At 41.0% G+C, this 19785-nt stretch overlaps 1 protein-coding gene across 12 annotated transcripts in view; it reads right to left on the minus strand.

Moving 5' to 3' along the window:
• The window catches only part of LOC112641985 (uncharacterized), a 71828-nt gene that overhangs the window by 17469 nt on the left and 34574 nt on the right, over positions 1 to 19785 (minus strand). The window contains exons 1-5 of one of the 12 annotated variants that reach the window (XR_007404561.1): positions 17898 to 19206; positions 15474 to 15579; positions 9184 to 9277; positions 7139 to 7233; positions 459 to 573 (exon numbers count right to left, since the gene is read on the minus strand). The exons of 5 other annotated variants lie outside the window; for them this stretch is intronic. The gene's annotated coding sequence lies outside the window, so the exon portion shown is untranslated. Of the gene's footprint in view, positions 1 to 458; positions 574 to 7138; positions 7234 to 9183; positions 9278 to 15473; positions 15580 to 17299; positions 19207 to 19785 lie in introns of those variants that run through there. 6 more of the 12 variants (XR_007404563.1, XR_004807809.2, XR_007404560.1 and 3 more) reach the window with 6 other exon arrangements.

Here is a 19785-nt window from a genome sequence, read left to right on the forward strand (position 1 = left end):
TTAACAGTTCTTTCCTCAATTTATCCCTTCTCTCACATTTTACTATAAGCAGTGAGAAGAAACCAGGCAGCATCTTCAACACTTTGCTTGGAAACTCCTTAGCTAAATAACCTAGTTCATCACTTATGAGCTGTGCTTTCCACATAACTGCAGGAGACAATGTTCCTAAGTTTTCTGCCTACCACAAAGCAAGGATCCCGCTTCCTTCCATTTCTAATAATCTGTTCTTCACTTTCTCTTGAGTCAGTTCAAAGTAATAGATGGTTTCCTTTATCATGCTCCTCTAAATCCGTCCGGCCTCCATCTACTACCTGGTTCCAAGGCTACTCCCACATTTGTGGATATTTGTAAAGCAGCATTCCACTTCTGGGTACCAAAATCTGTGTTAGTTTTCTATCGCCATGTAATGAATTATCACAAACTTAGCAGCCTAAAACAATACATATTTGTTAACTCACAGTTTCAGTGAGCCAGGAATCCAGGTACAACTTCGCTGGGTCTTCTGCCTAATTAGGGTATCCCAAGGCTTTGATGAAGGTGTTGGCCAGGGCTAGGTTTTCATCAGAAGTTTGACTGGGGAAATGTGATATTTTAATTTGTGAAAAGAAATATGTATTTGGCCTTTGTCCTTGTTTCTGAAAAAGCCCCTAAAATCTTTGGAATTTTCTAATAAGTGATAAAAGTATCTTTTGCTATTCATAACAAGCCCCTTTCAACCACACCTGAGTTTACGTTAATGAGGTAAGAAGAATTAGAGATACATATGTTTGCATTTATATGTGTTTGGATTTTGAGGAGGCTAATAAGAATGCAAGTGAGAGGAGAGTCATTTACTTGAAATAGAAAGGAAGAAAGGATCCAGAGATTGCTTGGAGAGGGAGAGAGCCCCTGCTGGTAGGAGAAAGGCAGAGGTAGTTCCCAGTAGAGAGAAGCCAAGACGGCACTCTTCCCAGAGTCAGGCTCCTATCCCACAATACCCCTGGTGCTGCTCAGGGTTTCACCCGCCCCTCAGTTCTGACACTACCCCCACCCACAAAGAACATTAAAATTCATGTCTCTGCCAAGCTGACCTTAAAAAACAAACAAACAAAAAAATCCATCCAGCCTGGTTTGCACTCCCTGTTACTGCCCCATCTTCCTGGTCTCCATAAAGCCCCATCCCCACCTTGACACAACCGGGTCAAATCACCAGGCCCATGTAACCCACTCAGGCCTAGGCTTTCATTCCCACAACGCATACCTTATACACCACAGGAGGTCTTTCCTCCCTGACTGTCCACTCTGGCTGCCACAATAAAATAGCATAGATGAGATGGTTTAAACATCGAAAATTTATTTTCCCATATTTCTGAGGGCTAGAACAGTCCAAGATCAGGGTGTGGGCACATTTGTATCTGCTGAGATCTCCCTTCCTGATTTGTATATGGCTACCTTCTCACTAGGTCCCCACATGGCTCCACCTCTCTGTGCAGGGAGAGAAAGAGAGAGAGCTCCCTGGGTCTCTTCTTATAAGGACACTAATCCTATGGGATCAGAGCCCCATCCTTATGACCTCATTTACTTAATTACTTCCTTAGAGGCCCCATCTCCAAACATGGCCACACTGGCAGTTAGGGTTTCAACACAGGAATGGGGTGGGGGGAGAGGAATCACAAATAGTTGGTAACATGGGCTGAGAAGGCTGGGCTACACCCTCCTCTAAAACCACCTGCTGTGGCCTCAAGAGAATGAATCTCTGAGTTAAACAGAGAAACAGGACGTCCAGCTGGAGGAGGCCCAGAATTCTCCTTCAGACCAGGGAAGTTCTGTTTGTTGTTCTTATGGGAGGAGGCCTCCAGATACTTAATTTAGGAAACTTGCCACAAGCCAGATGGATACAGCCAAAGGCTAGATATAGCCTGGATTAGAGCTGCCTCGCCAAAGTCTTAATTCATCTTGGATACTTTTTTATATTTAAAAACCTCACTCATTTAGTATTAAGTCAAGATCAATGACCATTGCCAACGGCAAACCTTGAATTACCACTATCATCACTTTTATGTCTTTTATTACATTATCATTATTAATTTTGATATACAGGGATTGATGTTCATGTCTAAACTTCTATGCTGAATGATATACTTCTTCAAGTCGGGACTCCCTTTCTTATTAACCCATCTCTGTCCCAAACTGCCCAACAGAGTAAAATGCACAGAAAGAAATCTCTCTCTCTCTCTCTCTCTCTTTTTTGATTGTACAAATAATAAATGTAACAGTTAATTAAGTAATCTATGTCCTGGTAAGACATTTAAACTTTAAAGTCCTTCAGTCTTCAAATTCACTTTCTGCTAAAACTTTGATTCTGAGAAAGAGGCCTTGCTAAACAAATTAGGAGTGCAAACAAAAGGGAGGAATTTTTTAAACCTATTTTAAGAGAACAAAATGCTTTCAAGTACTTTAGAGCTATTTTTACATAACTAGGATCATTGAAATATCAGTGGAGCCAGCTGCCACCACGCAAGTGCTTCAATGGTTGTCCTCATTGCAAACTCTTCTTACTCACCATACATATCCCCTTCTCTGGCAAACGGAGCTTCCCTTGAAGTAGGCAACTTCAAAGAGGCAGCACAATGCATTGACAAGTCCTTAGATTGCTCATTGGTAAAACCAGCAAATGAATCGGATGACACTCAGAAAGTCTAAAATAATAGTAGGATCAGCTCCCATTCAATGGGCCTTCATCATTTTGGTAGACCCCAAGAACACTGCAGGTCTACCTGTCTCAGGATAAAGAGCCAACAGGTGTGGGTTTAAGTATTCCCTTCCTCTCTCACTTCTTAGCTGTGTGACTTGCAGCAATTCACCTGTTCCCTCTGACCTTCAGTTTCCGTCTAGATCTGTCCTTCCGTCCTGACAACCATACTATGAAGATCAAATGAGGAAATGAGGTAATGGGTAGGCAAGCTCTTTGTGAACTGTAAAAGGATATATGGATGTTCGTTCTATATTTTAAAGCATCCCATCAATCATGTTATGATTTAATTAGCATAGACCATTTCCCACAAGCTAGTACAGGTCATAGGAATTTGGCTGAATTGTATTAGCACATCAAATACATATCTGATTACTGGGTCCTTATGCAGACATACTGTGAAGCAATTTGCTATAATAGTTAATAGTGCCCCATTAAAGTCAGCTAGACCTGGATTTGAATCACACTTTTGTAATTTACTAGCTAGGATTTTGAGAAAGATACTTGACCTCTCCTAGTCTCAGTTGCCTAATCTGCAAAGCAGCATTAAATATGAAAAACACCTTAACACCTATGTTAAGGGTTGAATAGTGTATCCTCTGAAATTCATGCATTGAATTGATGGTATCAAAGTGATGGTATTTGGAACTGAGGCCTTTGGGGGATGATTTGGATTAGGTGTGGTCGTAGGGTGGGGACTTCACTAAGGGATTAGTGCCCTTAGTGGGTGACTAAGCCTTTAGGCTCTCATAGCTGGCTTCTTCCCTTTGTCCTTGCAATCCTGGGGTAGCAGGGACTTCCACTGTCTCTGCTTTGCCTCACTGTCCCCTGCTGGCTTCTCATCTTTTCTAACACTCGTGCAATTAATTTCTTGGTTGAAGTCTCTCTGATTTCAATATTCAGAGTGATTGCCATCTTTCTGTTATTGTATTCTAGCAAGTTATCTTAGTCTGCTTGGGCTGCTCTAACAAATAACTTTGACCATGTGGCTCAAACAATAGAAATGTATGTTCTCGTAGGGCTAATCACTGGAAGTCCAAGATGAGGGTGCCAGCATGGTCTAGTTCTGGTGAGAGCTCTCTTCCTGATTTGTAAATGGCTGCCTTCTTGCTGTGTGCTCACATGGCAAGGAGAGAGAGAAGAGTGAGAGACAGAGGGAGAAACGGAGAGCAAGCTCTTCTCTGGGATTAATGTTAATTAACTGAAGGTTAATATTAATCATATGGCAGAGCCTGGTTATTTCATTGAGTCTTTTATACAAAATAACTAATGTAATGCATAGTTATAACGTGGTTCAGTTAGTGGCAGATCTTACTCAATATATTAGATATCCTGTGTGTCTTCAGATGTCTAATATACATTTCACATAATCTCATTTAATTCCAAATAACTCTGCTCTTTTCCATTTTCCTTCCTATTTGCCTCTAGTGGGTCTTTGCTTTTAGCACCTGAGGGCTACCAGGATACAGAATTCAGAACTTGGCCCTTCCTCATCTGGCTCCAACCTAGCCTGTCCAGGGGAATGCTCTGCCATCTGTCCATGGTGAACCCATGTTGTAAGCAGAGGACTACTTACCAGTTCCCAGAGTGCCCGTTCTGTCATACTTCCCTGGGATTGTTCATACTGTCCCTTCATTTCATGCTCATTGTCACCTCCTCTTTGAAGCCCTGAGCTCAGATCACTAGCAGAATGAATCACTTCCTTCTTTATGTCCCTACTGTCCCCTTGGTTCCTAAGATTACTATAGCCAGGAGCTCCTGGTTGGTAGTTCAGAACCCAGAATCTGGAGGCTGAAGCCTGGAGGAATAGGCGCTATGCAGTGCAAAGTGAGGGTCTAGAGCCCAAGACACCTAAGTCCCAGTCTAAGCTCTGCCACTTCCTAGCTGTGAATTTAGAAAGGCAGATTCATCTTTGAGCCTTAGTTTTCCCTCTAGTGAAAAGGGGGACAGCAAGCGAAAACCATGTCTTAGAGTCATTTTAAGAATTAAATTAGATAATCCATATCAAGTGCTGGCTGTAGGAGGTTTTTATCAAAAGCTGGTCTCATTTCTCTTTCCTTGTCTCCGATAGCTGATCTCGGGCTGGTGAGGCCCAGAAGTCAATGTCAGCCTAGTGCAGGGGTAAAAGGCCAGATAGTAAATATTTTAAGTTTTGTGGGCCATATTTGGTCTCTCTTATCCATTCTTTTTGTTTTATGTATTTTTTAAAAATAAAACTCTTTTAAAATGTAAAAAACATTCGATAGTTGAAAAACTGGGCCTAGGTTTGACCCACTGTGGGTGGTGCCATTTGGCAGTCCTCCCTCTAGGACACTGTTTGAGAAGCCACAGAAACTTGCTTGGCCTTAGCTTGACACTGCCCCTTACTATTTCCTTCCTTCTTTTGTTTTTTTTCCTTTTAATTTCCTTTCATTTTATCCACGGCCTTTCAGTGTAGGAAATAAGAATCCAAGTGTGTGCAATCAGACAGACCTGGGTACAAATCCCAGCCACACTGTCAACTGGGTTAGCAACTGTTGAGCCAGTTAATTTAGTGTCTCTGAGACTGAGTTCCAGTACCTTTAACATGACCCTGTGAAAACCTCCTGCTAGGGCTGCTGAGAAGGTTAAGAGAGAGGATGGCCATGCTCTAGATTGCTGGAGTCCCCCCTAAAGGCTCCCAATGGTTGAATTCTCAGGAAATTTGCAAGCTAGCTCCTTAACCACTGGTAGCTTAAGTCAGCTCCCTGAATGCACTGATTCTACACAAACCCGCAAACACTACTGATCATGCTTCCCCACCCCCCTGGTCATTGTGAAGCTTGCCAGCACACCACTGCACTATTGGTGTCTTTATTCCTTCACTCCTGTTGCATCCTTGACTTTCCCTGTTCCCAGGTGCACACTGCAAGGAATTAAGGATGCACCAGGCAGAATCCTGAGAGAGGAAAACACACTCTCCCAGGAAAATCTCAACACTAATGTCTTCACAATGCGCACATCCACTGAGCCACTGTTGTGTTTTCAGGCTCCGCACTGGGTACACTCAATGAATAGCAGTTATGTTGAAAAGTACTTGGTTTTCATGAGGGAAATCGAAGCTCTCTTGTATGTGCTGATGAAGGAGAGTGGATTGCTCTGTGATTTACCAAAATGCTGGGAGCCCAGGAGGCCTCCAGCCAGATGAAAGCAGGTAGAGTTTCTGAAGATGCCATGTAAAACTGACAGCTTCTGTTAATAAACCCAAGAGGAAGGAAGAATTGAGGAGAGGGAAATGCTTAGCAAAGCCAAATGGACTTTCAGACTGGGAACATCCTGGGAGATTTTCTTCTTCCTACTGGCAGGGCATTGAAGTTCTAATTATCTTCGTGTATGTGTGTATAATAAGATATTTTTTTTTGACTTATCATCTTTGGGGTTCATTATTTGATCTGGAAGATGAAGGTACAAGATTTAAATTGTTTTTAGGAAATCCTTTGTTTTATTTGATTTGTTTTCATTCATTTTAACTATCGACTCCCCTATCACCGAGGACTTGTGTTTGCCTTCTAGCTGCCAGAGACCAGAGAGGAGAGTGCTTTCAAGCAGATAAAACTTTATTTCACTGTCAAGTAAGAAGATGACAGTCTAAAGATATCTCAGGCTAGTTAGGCAGTCTAGGACTGGGGTGACAGCTCTTTCTATTTTTGTTTTCATTTAACCATAACTCAGGGCATTCATCCTCAAAATTCTTGCACTGCTAAGATGATCACCAAAGCTTATTTGCCACATTCACATTACTGGTAGCAAGGAGGAAAAAGGAAAGAACTTTATCAGCACTTTTTTTGAGATTTCCTAGAATTCTCTCCCAAACTTGGTCTCATTGACCATCCCCAGCTGTGAGGGAGGCTGGGAAATGCCACCCTGAAACTGAGCTCATTGCCACCCAAAATATAAAGTCTGGGATTACTCACTAACCAAGGGGTAAAACGGATTATTGGGTGGATAAACAGTAGTGTCTGTAAATGCTTCCGTTGTTCAAATTTCTCTGTGGGGGGAGGACGTGTGTGGGAGGGGTGTGTGTGTGGGTGTGGGTGTGTGTGAGGGGTATGTGTTTGAAGTGAGAGCATGTTTCAAAATAAGAAAGGGATTAGGACATTCCCTAACTCAGAGAATGTGGAGTCTAGTCAACAAAACTCATACCCAAATACACACACACACACACACACACACATACACGTGCACACTCTTATGTGCAGCAAGCTCATAAGAGGTGAACTAAATGAATTTAAGAAGTAAAAACAAAGAGCCATGGAAACACAATGTATGTTAATTCATGGTGCCAGTGCTCCAGAGCATACCATGTCTAAGCTCCGTGCTTGGTTTCTCCTGGTTTGGTTGAGAATTTGTGTGAGCATTATTTGCGTGCATGTTTGTGATTGTGCTCACCCTTTTGGTAAAGATGGAAGTGGACGGAAAGTAAAATTAGAAACTCTTTCCCAGTTTCTTTCTGTTCTTTTCCTCCATGCTCTAGTTATGTGGAACTAAGGAAAAAAAAAACACACACATTTCAATGCCATTATATCTGTATATATGTAAGCATTATTACTCCTGTGTCTTTCTTTAAACAAAAAGATTTGAGAACCACACACAGAGAGACATAAAAACGAGTTTTAAAAATTAGGAAATAAGAGTGAAACTATCCAAAAAGAAAACAAAGGCAACATAAAGTGATTAAAAGCCTGGATTGCGGGCAGCCAGGGTGGCTCAGCGGTTTAGCGCCACCTTCAGCCCAGGGTGCGATCCTGGATACCTGGGATCGAGTCCCACATCGGGCTCCCTGCATGGAGCCTGCCTGTGTCTCTGCCTCTCTCTCTCTCTGTGTCTCTCATGAATAAATAAATACAATCTTTTTTTTTTTAAGAGCCTGGATTGCAAGGCTAATTAAATTCAACCCTGCTCCTTTCCTTACTAGCTGCACATTTTAGGCAAGTGATTTGAGGTTTCTATGCTTTCTTTACCTACCTGTGGAATGGGAATTATAATACCTACCTCAGCTAGATTAGATGAATGTGTGTGTCTAAGACTTAGAACAGTACCTGGCATATCATAAAAGACAGATGTGTATGTTTTGTTATTATTACCATAGTAGGAAAATAAGTTGAAGTCAAGACAGAGACAGTATTCAGAAAAATATACCATGAAGACTTGTTATAACATCTTCATTGTTGTCAGAGTGCTGATACTAAGTGCCACTTTTTCATTTGTCTTTCTACATGTCTGTAAGATCGGAATAGTATTGCCTACCTTGTATGGTGTTCATGAAAATCAAATGATCCAGCATTGATTTCAGTGCACAGTGTCTGACACACAGTAGGTGCTCATTACACATTTCCTCCCTCCCTTTCCCCCTTCACCTCCTCTCTTGGTTCAGGACCCATCTAGTCTTTCACCATGAGGCTCATGAATCCCTGACTCCATCTCGCACATAGATCAGGAGTAGCCCTCATTTGGTTTATCTTATTTACACACCAAGCCTGACACCCCTGGCACCTAAGAGGAGCCTGACGGGAGTTGATTAGATGCATGGTCAATAAATGCAAAATAAACGTAAGTTGCATGAACAATGTATCAAGTTAAGGGCAGGAGTGGAAAGGAGGATACTGCACGGTGATATGCAGAACTCTGTCTGGGACTATGAGAACCTTTCCCAGAAGCCTCAGCCTGTTCAGAAATGCTATTTACTGCCAGATATCACAGTTCTAATAATCAAAACAGTCAGCCATTGGGGGTTTACCCTCCCCCCGGCATAATACACTCCTCTCATTTAGTCATCCCAATAGCTGTATGAAGTAGGCAATATTATCAGCATTTTGTAATCAACAAAACTCAGAGTGACTAAGTCACCTGCCCAAGTTCACAGCTAGTTAAATGCTAGAATGAGGATTTGAACCCAGGATAGGATTTCTTTCACCAGCTAGTGCCTCAATGCTATCACTGATGGGTCTTCTTTGAATCGACAGAATGTGCATGGGGACCTTGTTAGCTTGATGTGATTTCAGAAGAAGGAAGTGGAGAGTGAGTGTTTCAGGGCCCAGGATACCCTTGAGTGAGGCAGATCTAGATGGCTGCTAGGAAATAAGCTGAGAGCCCCGAGCCCAAGGAGAGTGTAAGAAGCTACTAGGCAAGGCAGTGGTGTGGGAACGGGAGGCATAGGCATTCATTATTGCCGTAATTCCACAAATATTATCCACAAATATCCCAGATGCTGGGAACAGTAGTGATCAGGAGGGGAAGACATGGTCTCTACCCTCATGGAGCTTACATTCAAGTGCTTGGAGTCACGCATTATTTATAGAATCCTACAAACAACTGTGGATCACAGCTGTGATTACTGAGTACTTCAAAGGGGGAAGAATATAGTATCATGACATTCACATTGTGAAGAACTTTGGATTCTGGGCTCTACAGCTTAGCAATTCAACAACTCCTACCTCATTTTCAAAGGTTTCCAAAGCAAGAAAATATCATTTACTGGGACTCTTTGGTGATTCAAAAACCTCTAAGAGACGAAACCAGTCACTATGTCTAAAAAGAAAGGAAAAGCACTTTATATATTTGGTTACAGACTGGGTAAGCTCTTCTCATGGATGTAGGCTCAGGGTGAGCTCACATGGAAAAACCCAGGGATCGTGATAGGAGAAATACTCAAGAAAACAATGTTGGGGACAACTGTGCCCCCACAGGCAGCTGGGCATATACCCAAGTAATAGGATCCTCTCTTACATGCTTCTGGAGGCAAGCGGAAGAGATGCATTGGCCAGAAATCACACAAATTTGCCTGACCTTGCCTGTTCTGGGGAGATTGTCTGCCTCCAAAACACCTGCACACAAATTATTTCAGGCTGTTGGCTGGCTGAAAATACAGTTCTGGAGATAAGGTGTCTCCAGTCCCATGATTTAAAATCCTATCAAAAAAGAGGCCCAGGGAAATTGCATTAAACAGCATAAATGGTTTAGGAACTAGGTCATCTGTGGTTGAGCTATTTACAAAGCACAGGAAGTGCAAGCCTTTCAGGGCATCTGTAACCTGCTGGGCCCCCATCCCCTGACATCTCCACCTATCCATGGATCTGACTCTCACCCCATCCACTGGGTCCTCGGCCACTCATGCTCTGTCAATGGAAAATGCCCCTGCATCTTCACCTTCTCTAAATTTTCCCTTTGCACTATGGCCATGTTGTACAACACAGAAAGGTACTGTTCACACTCTCTCCTCTGTGAATGGTGCCTCTGAAGTTGGACAGTGCCAGCAGCTATGCATCCATCTGGGGCTTTCTTGAATCCTGGCTCTCGTAAGCATAGGCTATTGTTCTCTCTCACACACGGAATCCTTTCTTCCCATTGTTACTTTCCTCCCACCTTCAAAATCCCCAGGTCCTGTGAGCACCCCACTGCTCCTCCTTGTTACTCATAACCATCTTTGTGATGACTTTACAGCAGACTGTCTCTTGTTTTGCTACGAATCCCACCATATTTTTGCAACTTCGTTATCCACGTGCATAGTCCATCCATCACAGTGGTCAACCAGTCCCTCAGCTTTCTCACTTCAATAATCTCTTCCTTCATCCACCTCATTTATCCAAACCCATAATTGTGACCTTAACCTTGTGAGGTTCTTGGATATCTCAGTTTCAAGTGCCTTGTTTTCTAATTACCAGCTCTTGTATTTATAGTTCACTTCCTCTAAATACTCCAAAAATTATTTAACTCCATCAAGATGACCAATCCACAGGTGCTGTAATCAGTCAACCTAGTGACATCCTTCCTCCCTCCGTAACTAATGAAAAGTTCATGGTCTATTATTATAATCATTCCCTTGTAAACACTCTTCAATCAGCCAGCCCTCCTTCCTTCTGTAGCAATAACCAGCCTAAGTCCCAACCTGATTAAACCATATTGTCACTTACTCTGAGTGTTTCTAGATTTTTCAAAAACACATACTGTATGATCACAAATCTCAAATAGGCACTGAAGTAGACAATCTGCTGTTTTTCATTCTTCAAAACTGTTCCTCATTTTTTCTTCTCTCCTCAAATTTCATGCACCTGTGGTCTTCCACCCTTGACCTTGTCTTATATTTCACCAAGAAAAGAGAAGCAGACACTAAACAAAGAACTCCCTTTTCTTCCTATACCTCAATTTCCAAACTGCTTGCCCTGGGGATTCTGTTTTTCCTCATGTTAGTTTGGATAAAGGCTCCCTGCTCCTGGCAAAGGTGATAGCTCTGCTTTTGCCCTGGATCTCAACCTTCTCACCTTCCCTACAATCTGCTCCTGTAATTATCCCTTCTCTCCTCTGCACTATGGGTCTGTCTCTCTCTCTACCAATTCATCTCAATCAGCACACAAGCATGCTCCAGCATCTCTCTCGTAAATTAAAAAAAAAGCTCAGTCCTGTGTTTCTTCATGCCTCAACCCCCTGCTTCCTTGCATAGCAAACTTCTTTTTTTTTTTAATTTTTTTTAAAGATTTATTTATTCATGATAGACATAGAGAGAGAGAGAGGCAGAGACACAGGAGGAGGGGTAAGCAGGCCCATGCCGGGAGCCTGACGTGGGACTCGATCCCGGGACTCCAGGATCGCGCCCTGGGCCAAAGGCAGACGCAAAACCGCTGAGCCACCCAGGAATCCCCATAGCAAACTTCTTGAGAGAGTTGATTATAGTCACTGCTTCTATGCCTCTCTTTACATTGTCTCCTCCTTTCCACTGCACTAGGGTTTCCATCTATGACTCCATGCTATTGAACCCTAAGATAACTTGCCTATTATCTTACCTCTCCAAATCAGAATATTTGACCTATTGGCCACTATCTTCTCCTCGAAACATCTTTTCTTGGCTACTGTGACTCTATCCTTACAAAAGAGCACCATGGTAGCTCCAGCTAATAATCTGTGTGCTATCCTTGATTCTTTAAATTTCCTCACTCCCTATCTCAAGATCATCAGCAAATCCTTTTTACTCTACCTTCAAAGCACACCTTGACTCCATCCATGACCATAAGCTCCCTATGTCTCTCCCTGGGAAGCTTGGGAGGAATTTCTCTGCCTCTGCTTTTCCTCCTTTCCATTCTGCACACAGTAGTCAGAACAATATTTTGTAGTAAAAGGTCGTATCATATGTTTCCTTGCTTAAAGCTCTTCAGTGACTTTCCATTACACAAGAAACTAACACCAAGCTGTTCACTCTGGCTTCCAAAGTCCTGGAGGATTGGACCTGCCTATATCTCTGACTTCATTTTATTCCTTCCTTTACACTCATTCACTAATCTTATACTGCTTGACCTTTCAGTTCCTTTGAAAGACCAAGTTTGATCCTGCCTCAGGACCTTTGCACTAGTTAGTTCCTCTGCCTGGACTGTGTCTCCCCTCTACAGTCTCCTATTTGCATGACTACTCCCATTTATTTTTCATGGCTTGAATGCCAATTTGGTAGAAAAGCCTCCCCTAACCACTCAAATCAGAGGCTGCATTATGCCTCTACTTCTTTAAGTAGCACTCACTGCTCTGATATTTTCCTTGTAATTTTATTTGTCTCTGTATTGTCTGTCTCCTCCTACTAGAAAGTAAAGCATTAGGAGTGCAGGGGCTTCTTTTGAACTGTGCCTAGCACTTAATGTGCCCTATCACTAGGTGTACACCAACTGAATGAGCATGGTGACTATATTGTACTGTGATTAGATATTGTGTGAAGAGAATATTAAAAGTGACCCTTTTTAGAAGCTTAACTTTTATCTCAAACTTACCTCTAATATCCTATAGTCTTCTTAACCACTATTACAGGTTTCCTAAAAGCAAAGACCCTGATTTTTATTTCTTATTTCACATGACACCTACCATGCTATTAAGCTTACAAGTGGTACTCAGCATATAATGTGTTGATTATGCAGCCTGAAATAATTACTGAACAATGCAAGGTAATGCTGTTACACTTGACCTATTTGGAACTATATACCTGGCAATTATCTTTAGTAGTTACATAGCCAGGATCAGAGTTGCTACCAAGAAGTAGACAAACAGCCCAGAAAACTCAAAAGAGATGTCACAAATTCCATGTTCTAAAACACATGCAAGTTACAAAGATCAAAACTCTTTACACAGAACCCTCTGCTAATTCCTTTATGGAAAGTCTAAGGAGTATACTTGGTCTCTAGGTCTGCCTGACACTATCCCTTCATTAATTCAGCAAGTACATTTTTAGTAGTTTTTATTTACTAAGGACTTGTGTTAGGCACTAAGTAGAATCCAATAATGAAGAGAATAGCAGTCTATGTCCTCATAAAAGATGTAATCTGGGGGGGGGAGGCAGACTTAAATATTTTAAAACATGTAAACCAATATGTAATTACAAAGTAATATAAATGCCATAACAGAAAAAAACGATAGAAATTGTACTGATATTTTTTATTACAGGCTTTTCATCATAAAAAATATATGCTTATTATAAGATGTTAAAAACCAAAAAGATACACAAAGTTTATAATCTGTACAGCTCCTGTCTTCCAAGGTAGAATTCTGAACCCAGGACAAAAACTACAAAAAGTGACAGCTGGCATCCTCAAGGTAGGGAGGGTTTTAAAAAACCAAATATAGAAAGTAAAACAAAACAGGCAAAAGAGAACACTTTGGTCTCAAGTTACTTTTAGGAAATAGTCTAGTAATACCAAGTGGTTCCAAAGGCAGTGCTGTACTGGAGACCAGTACTCTAAGGTCTCCAAGGATGATCCTGAGCCATCCCAAGGAGTAAAATATAATCTAGATTCTGTTTGAAAAAGAAATAGTAATATACGTTAGAAAAGTATACATCTAAAAGTTTTAAAAGTTTATGAATTGTGTTTTGTGTGTTCTTTTTAATAAATCTGTAACTATTCAAAGGTTGTAAAGAAATTCTCCTAGAAACTTTATGGTTGTCTTTTAAATTTAGACCCACAATCCATCTCACATTATTTTTGTGAATAGAAGGTGGTGGTGGTGAAGCTTTTCATTCCATATAGATACCCAGTTGTTGTAGGAGTATTTTCTCTAAAAAGGTCTTCCTTTCCCCCCAGTGAATTGTCTTGGCATCCTTGCCACTCCTGTTTAACTGAAATACTAAAAGAGTGGACATTGAGTTTCCTCTGCATTGGCGTGGTTTTTTGACCAATAGACTTCACTGTAGAATATTGAGTATTAAATCCACTTATAATTGGTGATTGTCCTAAATGTTTAATCTGTAGGTCTTAATTCTGGAGTCTTCGAATTTCTTTAGAGAAAGACCCATCCTTTTGCCTGACAGACTAAGAGGCAGGTTTCAGCATTCTAGTAGCTAGGTGGGAGAAGGAATATTGGGAGTTTTCACTGTTTAATATGATCTCTTGAGGCACCTGATTGTCTCAGTTAATTAAGCATCTGTTTTTAGCTCAGATCATGATCCCCGAGTCCTGGGATCAACTGCTCATCAGGCTCCCTGCTCAGTGAGGAGCCTGCTTCTCCCTCTGCCTCTGTCCCTCCCCCTACTTGTGCGCTTGTGCTCTCTCTCCCTCTCTCTCTCTGTCTAAATAAATAAATAAAATATTTTTAAAGATATGATCTCTCTTTTCAGTTTTCAGTATCTCTTCTTTGGTTTAATTTTACCAATGAATAAATTTTCTTGAGGTGGGAGAGGTAATCAACATCCAAATATGAGGTGGCAAATACTGTTCTAACTATTCTTTGACAGATTTCTAACCTGTTTTTATTTTTTTTAATTTGTTTTAAGATTTTATTTATTTATTAATGAGAGACACAAACAGACACAGAGAGGCAGAGACACAGGCTCTACACAGGGAGTCCAATGTGGGACTTGATGCCAGAACCCCAGGATCACACCCTGGGCCAAAGGCAGATGTTCAACCGCTGAGCCACTCACGTGTTCCTCTAACCTGTTTTTAGTCCACATTGTTATCCACACTGAACTCTTCAGCCTTTCCAGAGATCTTAAGGACCACATGCTTGCTTATGTTTAATGTTTCTCTTTGCAGTCATGGCTTTCTCCACTCTGCAAACTTCTTACCATTTTTAGGTATTACGTAGTTATATTACACAATTCTCCTTATTTCACTGAAGATAAAGTTTTCATTATTATTTTTTATTGTCTTTGTTATTTTGGTATGTTGTCTGGGAGGAAAGTAGAAGATAGCTTTTAGTCAGCACTTACAAGCAAAAATCATAATTGACAAAATTAATGGGCTTGAAGGGTGATGCACAGGAAGATCCAGCTATGATTCAGGTGTGCTATAGAAGCTCAGCAAAGTCACTGGGACTAGTCAGAGTGAATGTTACCATGAAGACTCCGGGATATGAAATCTCTTTGGTAACTTATAAAAAAGAGGATTTTCATCAAGAAAGGTCAGAGACTTGGGTGGCCAGAGAATCCATCTGGACAAGCCATGAAAAGTGATCAAAAGAGAAATAAAAAATGACAACTACTAACAAAAAGGAGTAAATATCATATCTGTTTCCCCAGCCCACATTCTCTTCCATGCCCAGAAGCTATTATTCCTCTGCCATATAGGTAGCAGCTAAGAAGCAGGCTGCAAGTTCAGCTAATGCCTTTACAAGATGCAAATTGGAAAGATCTCAGTTTAGTGCACCTGCGGACCAGATGCAGCATCAGAGAGGAGAGATGGTTCTGTTGAAGACTGGTAGAAAGAGAATGCTGAGAGTCAACTCATAATTTAGATTTTCAGCTTTCTAGAAGACTCACCCTCGAAAGAAGTGTCCTCAACTGCATGCATTTGCTTAAAGCAATTAAAGAAACAATAGTTGCAGGCAGAATCACCAGAGCAATGGTCTCTACTAACAAAGGTCTCCTAGAAATAAATGTTCATTGTATAAAACAAACTGTCCCCATTTACTATTAGATATTAATAAATTTCTTAATGTAATTTGTCATAGGTATATTTGTCTATGTGCCAACTATTCCTAGGAAGGCTTAGTGATGATTAGGTTCTTTTAAGCCTGAAACACTCCCCATTAAGGAGGGCACTTGATGGGATGAGCACTGGGTGTTATACTATATTTTGGCAAATTGAATTTAAATTTTAAAAAAAATTTTAAAAAAGACTGAAACATTTCCATTGGTGAAGAGTACTATCCTTAATGGTCAATTTATTAAATATATACAATTTAATACATTAACAATGATCACAAATAATTTAATTCTTTTAAAGTATTTCAACAACAGATGCAAATTCAATGAATGAGTTTTTGAATATTTTAAACCCCATAAGTCCCACAATAAACCATAAAAAAAACACAATTATCACATAATAAATATCCCACTAACATTTAATTCTGTTCTTAAAAAATCTACATAAGGGTTTCATTAATTTCTTCATTATTTCTATCTTTATCTTTCTACCTCTCTAGGTTATGATTCTATTTGGGTACTTTCCTAGCATTTCAGTAATATACTTTCACACCTTCCCAGGGCTGCAGGAATCATCCCAGATACAAGGAAAAAGAAAACAGGCTTACAGGATCTGGCTTGTCTCCTAAGACTCAGGACTTTATTGTTTCTCCCAAAGGGATTCAAACCCAAGCCACACTACTCATCAAAAAAGGCTTCCTTTTTTTTTTTTTTTTTTCCTAGTTACATTTAACTTGTTACACCAATGAGACTTTAGGCCTGTGCTTCACCATAGGTTATCTTGGCTTTGTAACTCCCTGCAAAATGATACATTATTTAAACCTTGCTTGGCTGGTGTTATAAAATCCATTGTTCCATCTTTGCAATGCATAGCTCTGATTTGTTAGCATTTTAAAAACATTTATACTCTTTATTAATATTTTATTATAATTTAATAGCATTTAATAGAGGTTTTATCTCTTATGAGAAGTGAAGTCTGCACACTTGTCTTTGCTCCTGAGGACATCTGGTTAATTTATCTTCTTGGAACACAATGTCAAACCTACTCTGTTTGGTTATGGTTTGTGGTTACTGGGTTTATTTATTTGTTCAGTCCTCTTTCTACTTGATTAGTAGGTATGATCACAAATGCTGGTCAGTCCTTCCTTGATGTAGTACTTACCTTTTCTTGGTGTGTTCACAAGTAACCGCTTCTTGTTTTCACAAATAGGAACAACTGTATACCTATACTTTAGGAACAGCCATATACTTAACAGAAGATAGAATATATGTTTTTTATTTTATTCTATTCTATTTACTTGTAAGTCATCACCTTTGTCATATATTCTATTTAGTTTTGTAAATAAGAGATATTCCAGAACCTCCCTGAGTTTTTCTTGCCTCAAGAAAGGGAGTAAACCACTATATTTCATAAGAATAGACATAGTTGTGATACTATATAGACAAAAAAATATGGGATGGTTGAAACACTCTAGAAGTTTATTTCTATTATAAATAGAAAAGTGGGGTGAGGCAGTGATTTCGGAGGGAGTCCATCTCTTCCACGTGGTGACTGAACACTCAGGGCTTCCACCCTGGGGCTCTGCCATCCTCTAGGCTTCAGTCCCATTGTCATTGTCCCAACTGACAGAAGGGACAGAGTGTGGAGGAAATGTGCCCACCTCATGCCTTGAGGAGGTGTGTGTCATGTGTGCCATGTCCTGCAATAAGAATGAGTCACGTGGCTCCATCCAACTGCAGGGGAGTCTGGAGAACATAGCGGGGTCATGACCCCAGCTCCAAACCTGCTAAAGGACACACCAGTTACAGTGGGAACTAGCAGTCTCTGCCATCACCACTCTCCAAACTGCCCTGGTTCCTTTTAGCAGAAAACTGTATTTGAGGCTAAAATCTGAGTCCTAACAGGTAGACATAAAAATCGTTGGTAAGAGGCAGGGGAGGAGCTGCTGAGCCCTACTTGACAGTGAAAAGTCCTGAAAATCTGTATTTTTAATGCTGGGCATTCACTCTGACTTTGCCTATTTGAACTAACATGTCACCATTCCTCTATTTCCCACAGTAGAGTTTGATCAATCGCTAAAACATGCCACAACCCTGACATAGAGAAGGGGGACCAGGGTGCCTCATACTATGACAGGACACCCTGCATGGGTCAGGAGTCCATATAACCTATAAAGAAAGATAATAACTGGGATCTAGAGAACTTCTGATGCCACTTGGTAATTGAAAGTGATCTTTACTATGTTTAAAGCTCCTTACCTGGGGGCACCTGGATGACGTAGTCGGTTGAGCCGCCAACTCTTGGTTTTGGTTCAGGTCATGATCTCAAGATCATGGGTTCGAGCCCCACATCAGACTTCATGCTCAGCAGAGGGTCTGCCTGGGACTCTCTCCTCTTCTCTCTGCCCCACCCCCGTCTCTCTCAAATAAATAAATTTTAAAATAAATAAATAGATGATAGATAGATGATAGATGATAGAGTTTCTTATCTGAGAGTTGAGACTATGAAAGTAGGCTTTCCTCACTAGGGCACTGTAAGGAAGAGGAGTAAATAGGTCTAATACTATAAATATAAAGTCGAAGAACAATGTAGACAGCAATGCCCAAGATGAAATTCTTTTCTGTCTTCTATATCAGGGACTTCTCCCACAAGCCCAGTGTTCAACTCCCTAAATTGGTAAACGCGCAATATAAAAAGCTCTCAAAGGTAGTGAATTTAAAGGCCAAGTTGCCAATTGATAGAACTCACTAGTGTTCTTAAGTAAGAAAAGGCAATATCTGCTTTTATTCCACATACCCAGGCTGGACTACCTGAAAGGGCTATCAGGCATCTCATTTGTTTCATGGTGGTCTGCCTCCTGACCCTGACAATGCAAGTCAGCTCCCAAAAAAGTGTGACTTTCCTCCTTCACAATTTCTCAACTGTCAGAGAATTATGGCTCTGGGCTCTAATCCTCCAGTGCCTTCCCATTTCATTTAGAGTGAAAGCCAACGTCTTTACAACATTGTCTGTGGCCTACTATGTTCCTGGCCCTGTTCATGGCATTTAACCCCAAACATACTATGCCCTTTACGTACCTACATGTCCTTTTTTTATTGTCTGTCTCTCCCTGCTGAAATATAAGCCACATGAAGACAGAGATCTCTGTCCATTTTGTTCACTGGTGTATTTCAATTACCTAGAGCCCCTGGTACAAAGCAGGGGCTCAAAAATTACCTATTGAAAGAATTAGTGTTGGAGTGAGCCTCATGTAAATCCATTCTTAAAATCATACCTCTGTCAGTTAGAATGACTTGGGCTCTAAATGATAGAAAACACAATTCAAAATAGCTTAAAGAGTACAATCTGTTTCCTCATGTGACTGGAAGCCCAGAGTTAGCAAGTGCTCAGGAAAGGCAAAGATGGGATCCCTGGGTGGCGCAGCGGTTTGGCGCCTGCCTTTGGCCCAGGGCGCGATCCTGGAGACCCGGGATCGAATCCCACGTCGGGCTCCTGGTGCATGGAGCCTGCTTCTCCCTCTGCCTGTGTCTCTGCCTCTCTCTCTCTCTCTCTGTGACTATCATAAATAAATAAAAATTTATAAAAAAATAAAAATAAAAAAAAAAAAAAAAAAAAGGAAAGGCAAAGATGGAATAAGTTGCTGGGGAGGCAGCCAACAATGTCCACCAATGTCTTATGGGCCATAGTGAGCTCATCTTCCCTGCAGGAATGTCCTCTGGTCATTTAAATTAGTGCTGTTAACTTATGACAAAAGAGATAGAGTATCTCTGGCCAAATATGAATTTATTATTAGCTGTAGATTAAAAATGTGAGTATATGGAAAATAGGATGTGTCCTCAGAGGAGAGAGTGGCCAGCAGTGCAAGGGTTAAAAGGAGGTGTGAGTCTAGCTGCCTGAGGAGAGTCTCTGAATCTGGTCCTGAGGAAGCCAGGCCTCCTTGTGGACCTGAGCACTCTCAGAAACGCCCACCTCATTACCTTCTCATTCCTGCTCACCAAATAAGTTCCTGATCTCTGACTCAGCTCCTGGGATACCTCCACACTGCCAGGGGCTGCTGGTGTTCTGGTCACTGGAGAGTTAAACAAATTAGCCATGTGGCTTACTCAGCCATCTCTTGTGAGTTCTGTAATTCTTGTCCTTCTGTAA

The sequence above is a fragment of the Canis lupus genome, chromosome 21, assembly GCF_003254725.2.
Source record: "Canis lupus dingo isolate Sandy chromosome 21, ASM325472v2, whole genome shotgun sequence".
NCBI lineage: Eukaryota > Metazoa > Chordata > Mammalia > Carnivora > Canidae > Canis > Canis lupus.